Source organism: Erigeron canadensis, chromosome 6 (assembly GCF_010389155.1).
Source record: "Erigeron canadensis isolate Cc75 chromosome 6, C_canadensis_v1, whole genome shotgun sequence".
Taxonomy (NCBI): domain Eukaryota; kingdom Viridiplantae; phylum Streptophyta; class Magnoliopsida; order Asterales; family Asteraceae; genus Erigeron; species Erigeron canadensis.
The window spans coordinates 2,128,718-2,146,673 of NC_057766.1; the positions used below are offsets into that span (position 1 = coordinate 2,128,718).

Genomic DNA, 17,956 nt, shown 5'->3' on the forward strand with positions numbered 1-17,956 from the left:
TTTATGTGTACGTAAAAGTTGTTTTAGGTCATGTTTATTTACTCCATGAATATATGTTCGGTGTTTGCTCATTTGTGTGTTTGTAGTATATGTAACTATATATTTAAATAAGATTTGTAAGAAACTATTTGACCTGAAATTTGTCAGGTGTTACAAACTTGAAGGTATGGTAGACTTAGGACTTTGATTTTCAATGATTCTAGACTAATTGCTAGATGAGTTCCTGACAAAATTCTGATAAACAGGTCATCTCTCTTTAGTATGTCCAAACTTATGACAGTGATCACACTTTAGATTCAAATTAGGACCCTTCTTTTGAAAATTCTGGTTCCGGTTTTGAGATTGGTTCCAGTTTTGAGATGACTGACCTCTGCCCAGACTTTTCCTATTTCCAAAGGTTTTTGATACAAAAGCACTGTTTTGAGTTTTTAGATTTGAATCACTAGAGGGTATGCCTCTATGAGATTCTTCCCTTGAAATGATATTAAAAGTAGTTTTGACACTAGGAAAGGGATCCCTTATCAGAAGCTGGCTTTTGACAGGTTTATACACCTCATCTAGACACATTAAAAATTGCATTAACTTCATGTTTTGATTGTAGGTTTTGAACTCAGCAAAAGCATTACAAACACAAGTAGGCAGTTTAGTCAAAGCATCATATTGTCTCCATAAGGAGTTGAGTTTGTGATAATAGTCAGAAATTGGACTACCATTTTGAGTTAAAGAGTTAATTCTGTGATGCAAGTTAAAAGTGATTGACCCATCAACCTTATCTGTAACATCCTAAATCTTTTTAATTTATTAACGTTGTTGTTAGTTAGTAACTAGTTACCATTGTCTCTCTATGTGCTATGTGCGTAGTTAATAATGACTTATTAAACTTTGACAATTATTATGTTATAATTTATGAAATAACTATTCTAATAAATTAATAAAATAGATTATATAGCATCTGAAGTCTAAGCAGTTGATGTGAAAATTATATATGAACAATATAATAGAAAGGCATATATGATATAGTTATATTAGTGGTACATAATATTCATTCCAAGCTCTCCTGGTAATTACGTAGAAAACATGTACAGCTTAAATATATACTATCTATATCTATACTCCCCTTATAAAGGGAATTGTCCTCACTGAATTGAGACCCTGATATACCATAATTGCTCTCACCCCTCTAAATACTTACACCCTCATCTACCGAAAATAACCCTCAAACTTTAAACCCTGTCTCATGCTTTGAGAAAAACACACAACACCATGAAAAGCTCTTTCGCCTCCCTCTAAATATCTCTCGCCACCGCCATCGGCCACCTCCCCCATCTCTATCTCTCTGTTAGTCACGACGACGATCATCAATTTATGGGCAAAAGGAGATCGTTCGATCGATGTTTTTTGCAAGATCCGATTATTCAATCAAAAAATAGATTTGTTATTCCAAGGTAAAATAATTTGTGCAAATGTATTGTTAGAATTGATGATGAGTTTTTAGTTATTTAAAATGATGATTAGTTGTTTATTAGTTTGACTAAAAATGTAGTGGAATTGTTTGTAGTGAAATGTTGTAAAGTTGAGGAGATGTTTGTGAACTATAGAGAATGTAGGCAGGGATTTTGGAACTTCACTTTAATGATACAAATTTTCTTTTTTTTTTTTTTGTGTACTACAATTTTAGGATACAATTTGCCTATTTATAGGCTTCATAAGTCGGTGGACTTATAGTCCATTTAAAACCTCTAGTATTTTCTAGTAACATATATATATATATATACTAATCACTATTACTTTCTAAGCAACTCTAGTAATTTCTAGTTTATACTAATTACATCACTAATTAACTCTAGATTATTCTAGAAATACATTAATTTTAACACTCCTCCTTAATGTATTTCGATGTTACTCCTAGCATGTTGCGTAGGAATTCGAACTTTGATCTCGGCAATGCTTTTGTGAATATATCTGCGATTTGCTCTTCCGTCTTGCAGTATTGTAGTTCAATCTCCTTTTTCGCTGAGACTTCTCGTAGGAAATGATACTTGATGGCGATATGTTTTGTTCTTCCATGAAACACGGGGTTCTTTGCCATTGCTATTGCAGACTTGTTGTCGCAGAATATTTGTGTAGCTCCATTTTGTGTCTCCCCCATGTCTTCTAGAATTCTCCTTAGCCATATTGCTTGATTAGCTGAATTTGCTGCTGCAACGTACTCGGCTTCTGCTGATGATTGTGCCACCGTATCTTGCTTTTTAGATGCCCATGATGTTACTCCAGATCCAAGTGTGAATGCATATCCAGAAGTACTTTTCATGTCATCCACCGATCCGGCCCAATCGCTATCTGTATATCCTTGTAGCTTTGAGTCAATAGTGAGCTTGTACCATATTCCATAATCTATGGTACCTTGCAGGTATCTTAATATTCTTTTTCCAGCTCCATAATGTATCTGAGTAGGGTTTTGCATGAACCTGGATAGCAGACTTGTTGCGTACATAATGTCTGGTCTTGTAGCTGTTAGATAGAGTAGACTTCCAATGAGACTTCTGAATCTTGAAGCGTCCGCTTTCTCAGATCCATCTTCTTTTCTCATCTTCTCATTGGCAACTAGCGGTGTGGCTACGGTTTTACAACCGTATAGTTTGAATTTTTTGAGGAGATTTTCAGTATATTTCTTCTGGCATATAAAGATACCTTCATTTTCTTGACTAATTTCGATGCCAAGAAAATAGTGCATCAATCCAAGGTCGCTCATCTCAAACGTTTTCATCATGTCTTGTTTAAACTCTTGTATCATTCTCTCATTATTTCCCGTATATATAAGATCATCGACATATAAGGAAAGAATGAGAGTGTCAGAGTTACCTTGGGTTTTGATGTAGAGCGTAGGCTCACTTTCACTCCTCCTGAATCCAGAACTTGTGAAGTAGCTGTCAATACGACTATACCAAGCTCGTGGAGCCTGTTTTAGTCCATATAAAGCTTTCTTTAGCTTAAGGACTTGATCTTTTTTTCCTTTTTTGACGAATCCTTGGGGCTGCTCTACGTATATTTCTTCTTCAAGAAACCCGTTTAGAAAGGCTGATTTAACGTCTAGTTGATGTATCTTCCATCTTCTTTGAGCTGCTAACGCCACAAGTGATCTTATAGTATCAAGTCGATCTACAGGTGCGAAAGTTTCGTTGTAGTCGACTCCAGGTTGTTGTGAGTAACCTTTAGCTACTAGTCTTGCTTTATGTTTTTGAATAGAACCATCAGGGTTAAGTTTTGTCTTATAGACCCATTTAACTCCAATGATTTCTTTATCTTTGGGAAGATCAACTAACTCCCATGTGTTGTTCTTCTCGATCATCTTGATTTCTTCATTCATAGCTGTTACCCATTTCTCGTCTTTGGCAGCAGCTTCATAGCTTTCAGGTTCTAAGGATGTGAAGTTACAAGTCTCGTAGACTTCAGTTAATGTTTTGACTCTTCCGGGTGTTGACTCCGAACTTGATTCTTCTTGTGCCAAAGGTAATGTTGACGGCGAAGAACTTGGTGTAGTTGGACTCGTTTCGCCTGTACTTTCATTTCCTCCAGAATGTTCTATTTGTAGTGGTTGTTGAGCAGAAGTCTCCATAGATATCCTTGGAAGATATGTTTGTTTATCAATTTTTTCTTTCTCCCAATTCCAAGAAGCGTCTTCATCAAACTCCACATCTCGGCTGATCACGAGCTTATTGGTCTTTAGGTTATAAACTCGGTAGCCTTTTGATTGTGTGCTATAGCCCAAGAATATTCCTTTATATGATTTTTCTTGGAGCTTGTGACGTTTCTCTTTTGGGACGTGGATGTAGCAAATACATCCAAAAACTCGTAGATGTTTTGCTGACGGCTTCTTTCCACTCCATGCTTCAATTGGAGTTTTATTTTCCACAGCCTTAGTGGGACATCGATTTAGCAAGTATACAGCCGTGTATACAGCTTCTGCCCAGAAACTGTTTGGAAGGCCTTTTTCATGTATCATAGTTTTGGCCATCTCCATGACTGTTCTGTTTTTACGTTCAGAGACACCGTTTTGTTCAGGAGCGTAACCAACTGTGAGTTGGCGGTTAACTCCTTCATCTTCACAGAATTTATTGAATTCTCTAGAGGTGTATTCCTTTCCTCTATCGCTTCTTAGTGTTTTTATGTAATGGCCACTTTTCTTTTCAACGAAAACTTTGAATTTCTTGAATATCGTGAAAACTTCTGATTTTTCACGCATGAAGTATACCCAGGTCATTCTAGAATAATCATCTATAAAGAGGATGAAGTACCTGGATTGGTTATGAGATGGGGTTCTCATTGGCCCACATACGTCAGTGTGTACCAATTCTAGAATACTCCTTGCTCTCCAAACTTTATCACGAGGGAAAGGTTTTCGATGTTGCTTGCCCATCATACAACTTTCGCATGCGTCAGTGATCTCCTCTATGATAGGCAAGTCCCTCATCATATTTTTCTGTTGGAGAATCTTTAATGCGTGAAAGTTGAAGTGGCCAAATCTTCGATGCCATAGCCATGATTCTTCAACTTGTGCTTTCATGGCTGTGTCTCTGATGTAATGCCAACGAAGTGGAAAATTTCTATTTTCCATTTTGACTTCGGCAATTAATTTGTTATTATTTTTCTTGTCACGAATAACGCATGATTCGTTTTCAAAGTGTAGAGAGTAGCCATGCTCCATCATTTGGCCAACACTTAGCAAGTTACTCGCTAAGCTTGGAACTAAAAGAACATCCTTGACGGATCTCGTGCAGTTACTAGTTTGGACATCTATCTTACCTTTTCCTTTAGTGTCAACGAGTGCTCCATTCCCTAGTTTGACACGGGACTTTACTGACGTGTTGATGCTGCTGAATAATTTCTCATCTCCAGTCATGTGGTTGCTACAACCACTGTCAATGAACCAAATATCTTCCTTTTGCTCATTTACAGCATGACACGCGTAGAATAGTTGATTATTGTTCTCCAGTGTATCTTCGTCTTCTTCCGTGTAGTTAGCTCGATGATTTTGTTTTAGACGACAATCTTTTTCTAGATGTCCAAATCTTTTGCAGTTATTGCATTGTGGCTTTCCTTTATGAAAACAATCTTTTTCCAAGTGGTTTATCTTTTTACAAATACCACATGGAGGATAGCTTTTTCTTCTCTGGTCAAATCTATTTCTAGATTTTTCTTCAAAATTTCTTTTCCCCTCATTGTTAGATTTTTGAGACCTCATTCTGAGTTTAGACTGAAAGGCACTTTCAAGTGAGTCATCACTTCGCCGACTCAGTCTAGCCTCATATGCTTCTAGAGAGCCCATTAGTTCTGTTACGGAAAGAGTCTCAATGTCTTTTGACTCTTCAATAGCAGTGACGACATGATCGTATTTTCCAGGCATGCTGATAAGTATTTTTTCAACGATCCTTTTGTCAGTTATATAGTCTCCATAAGCTCTCATTTGATTTACTACTTCTTTGATTCTAGAGTAGTAATCTTTGACGGTCTCAAAATCTTTCATTTTTAGATTTTCAAAATCTCGCCTTAGGGTTAGTAGTTTGACGGATCTCACCTTGACACTTCCTTGAAATTCTTCTTGAAGAGTTTTCCACGCCTCTTTGGCTGTTGTAGCTCCCATGATACGTGGAAAAATAGATGGCGTCAAGGCTTGTTGAATGTAACCTAGAGCAGCGGCATTCCTGACAATATTTTTGTTGTGTCTTTCCTGTTGATCCGCGGGCAGAGTTTCGATATCTTTTGGAGTTGTTAACCCGACTTCGACAATATCCCACAAGCTTTGTGCTTGGAAATATGTCTTCATTCGGATACTCCAAAAATCATAGTTGTCACCATCAAAGATGGGAACGGAAATATTGTATGCACCAACGGTAGTCATGGTGTATTTTAATAAACGCCCAACCTGGCTCTGATACCACTTGTTAGAATTGATGATGAGTTTTTAGTTATTTAAAATGATGATTAGTTGTTTATTAGTTTGACTAAAAATGTAGTGGAATTGTTTGTAGTGAAATGTTGTAAAGTTGAGGAGATGTTTGTGAACTATAGAGAATGTAGGCAGGGATTTTGGAACTTCACTTTAATGATACAAATTTTTTTTTTTTTTTTTTTTGTGTACTACAATTTTAGGATACAATTTGCCTATTTATAGGCTTCATAAGTCGGTGGACTTATAGTCCATTTAAAACCTCTAGTATTTTCTAGTAACATATATATATATATACTAATCATTATTACTTTCTAAGCAACTCTAGTAATTTCTAGTTTATACTAATTACATCACTAATTAACTCTAGATTATTCTAGAAATACATTAATTTTAACATGTATTTTCTCCTGAGTTATTTCAATCGGTGTGTCATGGTATCCTCTTCCGATTTCATTCCTTATTGTATATCCTCATCAAAATATAAAAACCCAAAAGATGTCGTCTCAGTCGCCGCCACCCATGCCATCACCATCAAACATCAATCGCGCCATCTAGACAGCAGTTTCTTTATTTGGTAATGTTTAAATATTTGTATTTTTTGGTTGATATCGATTCGAGATGACTGTGCGTATAATAAAAGTTCAAATTTGTCATTCTTTATTAGTGACTTTGAGAATTTTTTTTATTATTTATTGCATCATGTGTGATAGTGCGTATCAATAATCTAACTTTAGTTCTTACTATATTTGTTGTAGTACATCCTCCAAATGGGATAATTGAAGTTTTAGACTGCTGTTTCAGACAAATAGCGGTTGTGATTTTTGAATATGATCAACACCTTTTGAAGTTAAATGTTCTTATGGAAAGTTTTTACGAGACCTTATAGTTGATCCAACCTTTTTGTTTGATCATTTTATTTCAGAGATATCTTGATGAGTACTCGAAACGATTGATCAAAATGGGGTGTTCTTTGTTCGAGTTGATTTCTGAGGCTCTTGGGCTTACTTCAAGTTACCTCAAAGATATTGGCTGTCCAGAATAAAAGCCGAATATGTTTTACTTATCGTCCTGACGCTAAAAGTCAGGTATATCTAAAGTATATCATTCAAATTTGTTCAAAATTGTGTTGATAGCTCCAATGTTCTAATGGTAACCAAAGACTTTTATTTTTAATTGTTATCTGCATCTAAAAGAAAGAAAACTCTCATTCATCCCATACTTCAAATGTTCATACCGCTAAATTGCAGTTTCAAAATTATATGATTATTGCGTCAAAAGGCATGATTCTGTGGCCTGCATACTTTTTTAAGCAAACTTTATGAGTGGCATGACTTGGGTAAACAGTTTAAAAGATCATATTATAATCAGATCGACTTAGGTTTATACCTTTAGCCGCCCATTCCCTAAATAATGGATTGGCAGACAAGAATTCAAGTTGCAATTGAGGTGACAAATGGTTTGGTAATAATAATATACAATCTAAAAGAATTTTGTCATTTATGTGGATATGCATTTTTAAACTTATAGAACATTCTTTTTTTTCCTCATTTTATCATTACGCATTAAGGAATACCTCCGTTTCTACTGTGATCCTCTTTTGTGCCATCGAGACATCATGTCCAGCAATATATTACTTGATGAAAGGTTTGTAGGAATGGTAATGCCAATCATGTTTTCAAGTGTTATATTTATCAAAATCAACTTAGTGGTATTTCTTTGCTACCCGAAATTTTTGTTCCTCAAATATAATATAAGTTTCCTGTTATTATCTTTGTGTTCCAGGTTGCATACTTTGGTCACATGAAGAGCTCTGCTTCATGAATGCACTGTTTTGTGTTTTTGGAGGTAATTTTAAATGAATAAATATTGAGTTTGTGTATTTGGAGGTAATTTTAAATGAATAAATATTGAGTTTGTGTTGATATATAAATGATTATTGATTGTAGATAGACAATAGTTACGTTATATAATATATTGGATCGAGAATGAATACAAGGTTAGACTAACTTCAACTTTAGGTGATTTTATGCTTTCAAAATGTTGATGGAGCTAACTAGGCGTTTGATATTACCATATATATATTCATTAATGTTTCTTTGGCTTTTTAGATTTTTACAGAAGCAATCGTGTTTTTTTTTTTAAAGCGTTCTTAAATAACTCTTACTCAAGATATATTATCCCTTTATATTTTATTTTTTTGATGTTTAAACCCTTACAACTTTTTTATATGCTTTTGCAGCTATGACTTTTTAAGGAGACGACAAAATACTTTGATGGTAGCTCCACAGAAGATGATGGACATTGTTAGAGAAGACATGTTTAAAACTGCAACCATCAAGGTTTTACTCTAATTCACCCATTAATTGTCTAATTTTGTTTAGGCATGTTTATACTCCAATACTCAATTTTCTTTAATTGGAATTATTTTTTTTTTCTGAAAAAGAATATAATTGTCTTTCATTTTATGAAGAATACGTGAATTTGTACAAGCTAGAAACGTATTTACATCTTTTGATCAAAAGCGTCCACTTGAGTAATCAAAATCAACAATATAAGCAACTAAGGAAATACTTCTTTTCCTATGGGAACTATGATTTCATATAATGGCATGCCTCAAGATGGGAGCTCACTTATAATGATTCCCATTAGGGCGCACAAGGGTTCATTGCGCTGAGTTTAAGTAAGACGGCTGACTCAATTGATTTGCTACTTGCATCATCATGATCTTCGTATAAGGCTTCTACATTTGATCCTAGGTATTTGATCCTTAAATATGAATCAAAGACTTTCAAGATCAAGTGAAAGTTAGAAATAGATCACACATGGGTTGCAATTTATCACATAATTATAGCTTAGTTTTGCTCTTGGCGTTAGACATTGGATTTAGATATATTGATGAATTGGTAATGAATACCAAATTTATCTTGATATGATGGGTGTATTCTCTTGCGATTTAGCTTTAACATGTTACACATGTAATAAGACCACTACTTTTATAAGAGAAGTGAAACATACAATATTTTTGCCGTCCCGTCGTGCGTTAAATTCTTCCCGCCGCATCGTGCGGGCACCCATCTAGTTGTAATGTAATGTATACAAGTAGCAAGTAACCGAGAGTAGAGAGTTAAGCTAATAGTTATGTGGCCATATATCTATCGGCCCAAATAGAAAAGAAATTCCCCCGGTCATATCTCTCGGCCCATAAATAAAAGGGAAAAATCCATAAAAAGGTAACCTATTTATATGAAATTCCTATTAAAGGTAACCTATTTTGTTTTCGTCTATTTAAAGGATCATATTCTCATAAAATTCCTAATAAAGGGTATATCGTTAGATTTTAACAGACGGAGCCCGTCAAGTGCCATGTCATCACTTTTGCTGACGTGGCACTTGACTTTGACCATAAATAAAAAGGGTTTAAGCTTTATTCTATTTTATTCGTATATATAAAAATCTGCGAAGGGTTATCGTAAGAAGACCAATAACTAAAACTACAAGTTAGGAGACGTGGAAAAAATTAACAGGAAGAACGATGCAAGATTTAGATCATAAGACATTACATTCTCGTTCGAATTCCATATCTTGAAGGTAAACCTCGTTCCAGTCTTTTAACGTATTAATTCTTGGAGTCGTCGCATGTTATATATAGGAGTTGATTGATTAAGACGGTATAGCATGATCATTGTTATTTGATAATATGTATGTGAGTTTAGTAATCTATTCTCGAATCGAGTTATGGCGCTTAACGATAAACGAGTTATATTTTAGAGTTCATGTATTATGGAAAAGATTGATTATTAGTAGGGTTCTATTCTGGTTTTGTATTTGGTTTTTCTGTTCCACGAGTATAAGCTAGGCAAACTTTTCGTTCATTACGTATGTAATACACATCCATTGAGTCGAGTTTCAACCAATTAGACATGTTTTAGAAGAGCTCGATTTACTACTACTTTTCTCATCTCGCTCAAATCAATCGATTATTATAAAAACAAAACGTATTTTTGAACCTTCAAGTGTTGTTTTCGTGAGTTGGGATTCAAAGAATTTATAGTTACATCATGTTGTAAAACAAAGATTTGTCAAAATAAAATCGAAACTGGTGCAGCTTAACTATTAGGTGCGAGTTGTATTGTTTACGTGTGAAAGAGATGGCTATGATATTTATGTGTGAAAATAAAAACAACAGTACATCTACTTATGGTCTTTTAATTATAATCAAACCCATATGCCACCTTTTATGTAATTATATACTGTAGTGTATATGTACTTTGATCTTAAATCATGGCATAGACATGACAGAGTATGTATATGGTTGTCTATATTAAAAAGGGAAGTCTCATAGTCTATGTGACATGACAAATTTATCTTGATCTTAATATATTACGAGTAAAATACTACTTAATGATCGTTATGAGAAAAGCATAACTAAGACGTTATTTAAAGAACCATTGTGTGTTTTTTTTTTACAAATTTTTATCGAGGTGGAATGTATTTGTAGGCGTTGTTTCGCAGACGATATTGTTAGAGATTTGAGGTAAGATAACTACTTTTGTCATATGAGGGACACAACAAAATGTCGTTTTCGTAATAAACCTTGGTAACTATATCCCGTACGTATGTTGGGCTATGGGGACAATGGGAGGGGTTAATTGTGACATGTTTATGTATGTTTTTATTGTTGATTATAATGATTGATATATATGATGCTGATTGATGTTTGATTGTTGAATGGCATGTACATGTAGTACACTAGACTCTAGTAGGTTGTTATGTCACGTTACACGTTAAGGGCCCTAATATTGAAATAAATGTAGATGTTGGTACTTGAGTATAATTGATGTTGGAAGTGTTAAGCTTAACCCATGCTAGCCTTGGCTAGGCTAGTGTGTAGATGTTGTTGTCGTTTGGGAATAATCTAGATATTTCTCTCTCGACTAAGTCACGTTGGTGTAAGAATATGACACTCCTATTGCTTGATGATGTTTATGTTGATGTTGTTGATTGCTTGACATACGTATGAATGTTTAAAAAGATGTTTTAACTAGCAACTGTTTTATAACTCGTGGTTATCTTACTCAGCTTTTAAAGTTGACACTTGTTTGTTCAAAATGTTGTGTTTCCTTAGGTTGGACATTGAAGTTTGCTTAGAGTGAGGCTGGGTAGATCTTGCTATAGATGATGACATTATTAGTCTTACTCTCATTTATTTAGTCGACATTTATTATATCTTTTATTATCAAATTTATGATTATGGGTTTTCCTAAATTATTGTTGTGATGCAATAAAGTAACACCAAATGTTTTATTGACCATTTTGTTAGGAAATGATTAAGTTTTTATTGGGACGTTTCCGCATTTTAAGTTATTTATTTAAAAGTTTTTTGAAAATCCATATTTTTAAACGACGATTGTTACATTATCATAAGTTTCTTTTAGTTCCTGTCATACAGTAGTAGCTTCTTTTCAAAAGATTTGACCCAGATAGACCTCTTCAGAAACAGAACCCAATATCCAAGATAAAACCACATAATTACATCTATCCCATTGTTTTGCCAGAATTTCATTATCATCAGGTCTCTCACAAGTTCCATTAATAAAGCCAATTTTATTTTTTGTTTCAAGGGCAAGTTCCATGGCACATGACCAAACTTTATAATTTTCAGTTCCTTTTAATTTTAGGTTAATTAAGGGTGTGCCAGTAGTGTCACTGGCATGTAGGTACAAAGGGTCACCAAAGTCAAGTTTGCTTATAAGGGTGCCAAAAACATTAACATCATGTTAAAAATCCTCCATATCAGGTCTTAAGTTTTCATCTAAAACATCAGCCATAGTGATAAGCAGATAATGGTCAAACAACACAAAACAAGAGTAGTCACACAAGCAAATAGACAAACAACACAAAAACAGCAATGCTAGAGACCTTAAACTAGTAAGTAAACCATAGACGTACAGAGGAAAACAAGAAGCAAAGTAACACCTAAAGGGTGCAAGAGCAGTGGCCAGATTCAAGGAGCACTATAGTGCCTTGAGAGGTATACTCAAGGACCATCTCTTCTACCAAGAAAAGGTTAGATTCACAACAATAAAAAACAGAGGATAAAGTAAAAAAAGATAAGAACCCTTTTTAAAAGGCAACAAGATACTCGGCCTCTAATTCCTAGATCTTATAAAAGATTAGGAAGAAGTAGAGAATGAGAAAGCAGAAGCATCATATTAACAACTATAGAGAGAAAATAGTAAATATATGTAAATATTTTACAAGAAGATTGAAAAATATTTTTGAAGGACAATAAATAAAAAGAACAAATAGATTATTTTTTTTGGATATAATAATAAAAAAAAGTTTTGATGGATCTGGTAATAAGAGAAGATGAAGAATCCAACCGATTCAACAATCTCGAGCCTATGGCTCTGATACCATGATGAAATAACAAGATTAACGAGAAATATAGTCGAAAGATTTAGTTTATTAAAAAGAATAAAGAGGTTTCAGACATAAACAAGAACATTCAACAATAAAAGATTACAATAACCAACACTGATAGGGAAGGAGAAGGGACAACAACATAGCTACATAATCAGAATCACGATCAGAACAAACATGGTGATGATATAAAGGATTAGGGTTTTGATAACGTTAATAATCGCCTAAAGTGTGATGTGTTGTGCAACCCTAACAACTACCGTAGCTATGAATATATAGGCAGACATGTTTGTATCTTCACCCTCTTCTTCTTTCTTCTTACATCTTTAGTCCTCCAACTCTTATCTTCCAGCATAAATCAAAGATGGTCCTTCTTTTTTTTAACCTGACAAAATAGGGTTTAGTGCGACGGAATGCAATTAACTATGCCCAAAAAGTTATAGTGTGCACCAACTAACGTTTTTGTTTATTGTATGCATAAACTTAGTAAAAATGTTTATATCATGTAACTTTTTGTGACCGACCAATCAAAACCTTACACGTGGCCTGTTAAAAAAAAAAAAATTTACACGTGGCAGCTCATATGGGCTGCCACGTATACACATTGCATGATTTAAACATTTTTACTAAGTTTATGTATACAATAAACAAAAACGTTAATTCATGCACACTATAACTTTTTGGGCATAGTTTGTTTCATTCCGGCGCACTAAATCAGACAAAATATACCAACAATAAAACTTTCCAAGTTAATGAGTGATCAAGATGTATAATTTAACACATACCTTACAGCAAAAACCCCGGAAACCTTTGATAACCACAACTATAGAGGGTTGTTTGAATCTCGTGGTTGTTTGTTACTTGCTTATTCGGGCGATCCTCATCCCGAACACATGGAAATTTATGAGATGAGGAATGACTATTCTCGATGGTCAGCAAAATACGTTGTTAAGCATGAAGACAGCATGGCGGTATTCTTTAAAACCTGGAAGATGTCTACCCTGGGGTTTCGTTTCATTGTGCTGTTAATTGTGGTGGGCGGAAGAGAAGAGGAGTCGTTTGTTGTGATGAACCTACGTGGAAAGGCTGTAAAATACAATATTTTGTCAAAGACTCTCCACATGCTCTGTAATATCAACACACCTTTGACTGAATTCCGCACCTTTCCGTTCATTGCATCTTTTGCTGGTGTGTAATTCAGCTTTCTGGTTTCGGGTATGATTTTTCATATCTGACGTTGTGCTGTCACCACATTAATTAGGTGGTTTACTTATGTTTTAGGTAACGCTATTTTTAATTATACTCATTATGTTGAAGCTGTTACTAAAAAATTTTCACAATGTTTAAATAAGGCAACAATCTTCAAAATGTGGTGCATGAGCTAGCTGCAAATAAGGCAAAGAATAATATTGGAATGATCATTAATAAGCTTGTTGTGGCTGCAACTGTTTACTTTCTATGGCAGTAAAGAAATTGGAGATTGTTTAAAAAGAAGGGAAGGAATAAGGAAGTTTTAAGTAAAAGTACAAAGGATTGTATTAGAAATAAGTTGTTTTCTTTGAAAGTTAGGAAAACTGGAAATGTGGTTCTCATGGCAAGAAAATGGAATCTGCAATGGATGAATAATTGTTTGGTTAGCATATGAAAGTTGTATAATGTCTGATTGGCAGGTGATATTGGATTTTTGTGACTCAAGTATGTGTGCGAATTGGAATAATGAGTTGTGCAAGATGAAGCTACTTGGTCCCTTTCTAGCATACTTTGAGTATTTTGGTTCTGTTTTGAGGGGTTGTATCTGGTTTGTTTTCAATGTCATTTGATAAGGCTGAGGTATGTATAGTTTAGTATATTGATATAGTTGGTAGAATGCTTGTAGGTGGTAGTAGTATAAGGCCTGACTATGGCCATGTTCTTTGATTTTTTTGTAAATGCTTTGATATATCAATACAATTCACCAGTTTAATTAAAATTTGTCACAATGTTCGTATGCACCTTTGACAAAAGGATTCGCAACACTAGCTATAAGTTAATTGTACTTCATGTAAAGCCCAAAAGTTATTACTCTGTCGCCATATTGTAAGCCTTAAATCCCAATTAACTAGCTGAAAAACTAGAAACACTTGCAGTTGCTAGATTTCAATGCCTAAGTTGGATTTTAGGAACGACAGATAGTAGGCTCACAAGTCGGAAACAAAACTCTGTACGTGGCCATGCCTAGCGTTTTCCTTCAGGATCCTAAAAAGTCTAACTTAAATGTAATACTTTTGAGACACCTCTGATTCTCTGAAAAAGGCTTCCTTAATACTACCGTTTATCTAAATGCTCCTTACGGAGATGGGACAGTAGATGGATGATTGAGAAGAATGCATAAAAGCCTTATGATTGATGCAATATATGTAAATAGTATTCTCTAATACATGATGATCAGAATCAGAAGGTAAAATCTTGTTAAGTATTAAAGAGGTGATCATGTAATTCGCTTAAATAGATTGATTGATTTGAGATGAATGCATAAGCCTTTTGATTGATTCACATATTATTTTTGTTCAGACTTGAACTCCTAGTTCTTTCTTTTTTGATCCCTGTAAAGATTTCGTGACCCCTGTAAAGATTTCGTAATACCTAGAGGCAAACGATATTATCTGTTTACTTTTTAGTGAAATGGATTTACGCGAAACATACCAGTATTTCACTTAAGAAGATTTATTTCAACTAATAATGACGCCCTAAAATTATCTATCGGGAAATGACTAGTTTTAAGAGATGGGGGATAAAGGTGATGAGAACAGGAAATATTTCCATACCCATAGTTACTAAAACAAAAAAGAAACAAAAAACCACTACAACAAATTCTTCATATGTTAACAATTTCTAAAGCATATATAAACACTTTTAAATGTGAAGAATTATAAAGTTCGCATTTGATTGATATGCGAAGAAAATAGGTGTCACACAATTTAAAATGTGATTAACTTGAAATAATCCTCACACTTTTAAATGTCATGATTTTGAAGTAATTTCTCACACTTCTAAGTGTGATAATTTTGTGTTATTCCTCACACCTTAAAATGTAGGATTTTGAAGTAATTCCTTTTTTGTATGATTCCTCACACCTCAAAGTGTTGGGATTTTGAATTAATTCTTCACACCTCCAAATATGAGGATTTTTTAATGATTTTTCACACTTGTAAATGCAAGGTTTTATAGATAATTATTCACATTTCTAAATGTTAAGATTATGTCTATATAAATACAATATATATATATATATATATAATTACATAATGGCAATTACTAAAGCATATTATAACCACCTGTACAAAATGAAAATAATAATTGGAAAACTTTATGACCCCAAAAAATTAATGTGTGCTTACTTATTTTAGACAAAAACCATGCATTCAGGAAATAAAAATCAATAACCCATAAAAACTAATTAACAAGCCATTCAATACATAAGAATCTATAACCCATAAAAATCTTAACAAGTTGTGTAAGGTTCATAATTTGCAATTCTTGAAAGCTAACAAGCCATCCAAGTCATATCTTCCAGCCTGAAACAAATTGAAATCAAACAAAGGAAGCAATGGTCATTAATATATCATTTGGTTTACTTAGATTCTATCATAAAACCTGACTTCACTTCATGGAGGAGGTTTAGTGACGATAGGTCGTAATAGCATCCTTAAGAATTTGTTTTCTTCTTTGTTTATATAGAAGCTTTGTTTCTTAAGTTTTTGAATACTGAAATGTAGGAACTATGGATTGCAAGGAAAAACAGAACAGTCATAAAACCCCAAACCATTTCCCCGTTTAGCCATTTTTTTGTGCAAGTAAAGAATCATTCTCTTTATTTGCATTCTTTTCCCAAATTAATACTTGAACTCAAGTGTTTGTAAGGGATGCAGAGAACTAAACTTATCGAAATTGTCTTCATTTTTTTGCTTTATTGAAGCCCAATTATGGACGAGCCTACTGAACTAAACTTATCAAAACATTTGTATAAAAAAAAAAGTCAAAAAACGTCTAAAGCAGTATGCTCATTATCCAATCAGTTTAGAAATAACAGATATGACATTTGACCATTAATCCAGAAAAATTTTTGATTTGGTTATGTGTATATTCAATGGGCCAAACGGGTAAATTACAAAGTACGGGTTCAAAAAGAAATGGGTTGATAGTCTGATGTGTTTTTCCTAATAACATGATTTCTGAATCATATTTTGATACATTAACTCTGCACGTTTTTAAGAAAGAATGACACAAAAGGCTGGCTGACCTAACTTGTGCAGTTATAAAAGTTACCTGTTTTGAACCAACCCTGTTTCGACCCATTTTTATAGTAGGAAAAAATTAAAGTTATGTGTATTGTATGTAAGCAACTTGAAAAAATGTAACTATCTTTGACCGAATGTCTATAGTAGGAAAAAACTAAAGTTATGTGTATTGTATGTAAGCAACTTGAAAAAATGTTTATTGTATGTAAGAAAACATAGGTGGCAACCATATACAGGTGCGACTTGTTAGATTTTAATTGGTTGAAACGAAATTCTTACATACAATAAACATTATTTCAAAGTTGTTTACTTATAATACACACAACTTTAGTTATTTCCTACTATAGACATTCGTTCAAAGTTTCTGACATTCGAGGAAACTAATCCCTATAAATTTATTGCTAAATGGCCAATTGTTTAGAAGATGTGATCAGCATGGAGCAATCAGCTTGCGAAAAAGGAATTAGACGGGCCGTTATTTCTTAATGAGGTGGTTGTGTAAAAAGAAAAGGAATTGCTCTTATTTAAAAATTGATTCATTCTCTGATGTGATTTTCTATTTTCTATTATGTAAGACTGTTCCTGCTCATATTTTTTTCGTTTAATGATGTACGATCTTTAAGATAAAAATTTTTGAATGAACTAAAATAATTTTTATTATTTTTTATAGGGAAAAAATGTGTAGTCGTACATAATCCAACCACGCCATCCACACTGTCTCTTCTCATATTCATGACATGGCATTGGAACCGGCCAATATATGGGTTCTTCACTACAGAAGATGTTTATTAAACATTTAAAAAATTTGTGAAAACCATTAAAAATTCTTTAAACAACACCCAAGTTACTATATGTTTACATACATTTTAAAGAATTTGTGAAGACCATTTCAAATCTCTATTTTGGCTGAAAATAAAATTAATTGCACTATTAATGATCATCAACTTCGGGTAAATTTGGCAACTGAGATTGTGAAAAATAGCTACAAGGTTAATAAGAATTATTGGGTTTGCATCTTTTTGTAGGAGAAGTAGGCTTCTGCATTTGATAGTCGATTCAAAGTGAGGTATGTGTTAAACCCTTCATTACCATATTTTATTTATTATATATTTTAATTGAATTTTGTCGATTAAATAATTAAATGGGGTTGTTTGATGGGCCGCAAAATACCATAATCTAATTTGGGTTTTTCCAAAAATGATGAATTTAATTTGTGTTTAGTTATACGTAACAACATTATTATACTTTTGGCTGGACAAAAATCCTAAAAGAAAAAAAATTGAATGTTAAATACAGTAATTTCTAT

At 33.6% G+C, this 17,956-nt stretch overlaps 1 long non-coding RNA gene across 2 annotated transcripts; it reads left to right on the forward strand.

Annotated features, from left to right (window-relative positions):
• Window positions 1-6,355: 6,355 nt before the first annotated feature.
• LOC122606321 lies at window positions 6,356-8,499 on the forward strand. Of its 2 annotated transcripts, XR_006324857.1 has the most exons (6): window positions 6,356-6,524; window positions 6,706-6,761; window positions 6,873-7,035; window positions 7,733-7,795; window positions 8,190-8,289; window positions 8,421-8,499. It is a non-coding gene; the product is annotated as an uncharacterized LOC122606321 (long non-coding RNA). The 2 variants fall into 2 exon arrangements; XR_006324856.1 differs by lacking the exon at window positions 8,421-8,499 and having other exon boundaries at window positions 8,190-8,386.
• The last annotated feature ends 9,457 nt before the right edge of the window (window positions 8,500-17,956 follow it).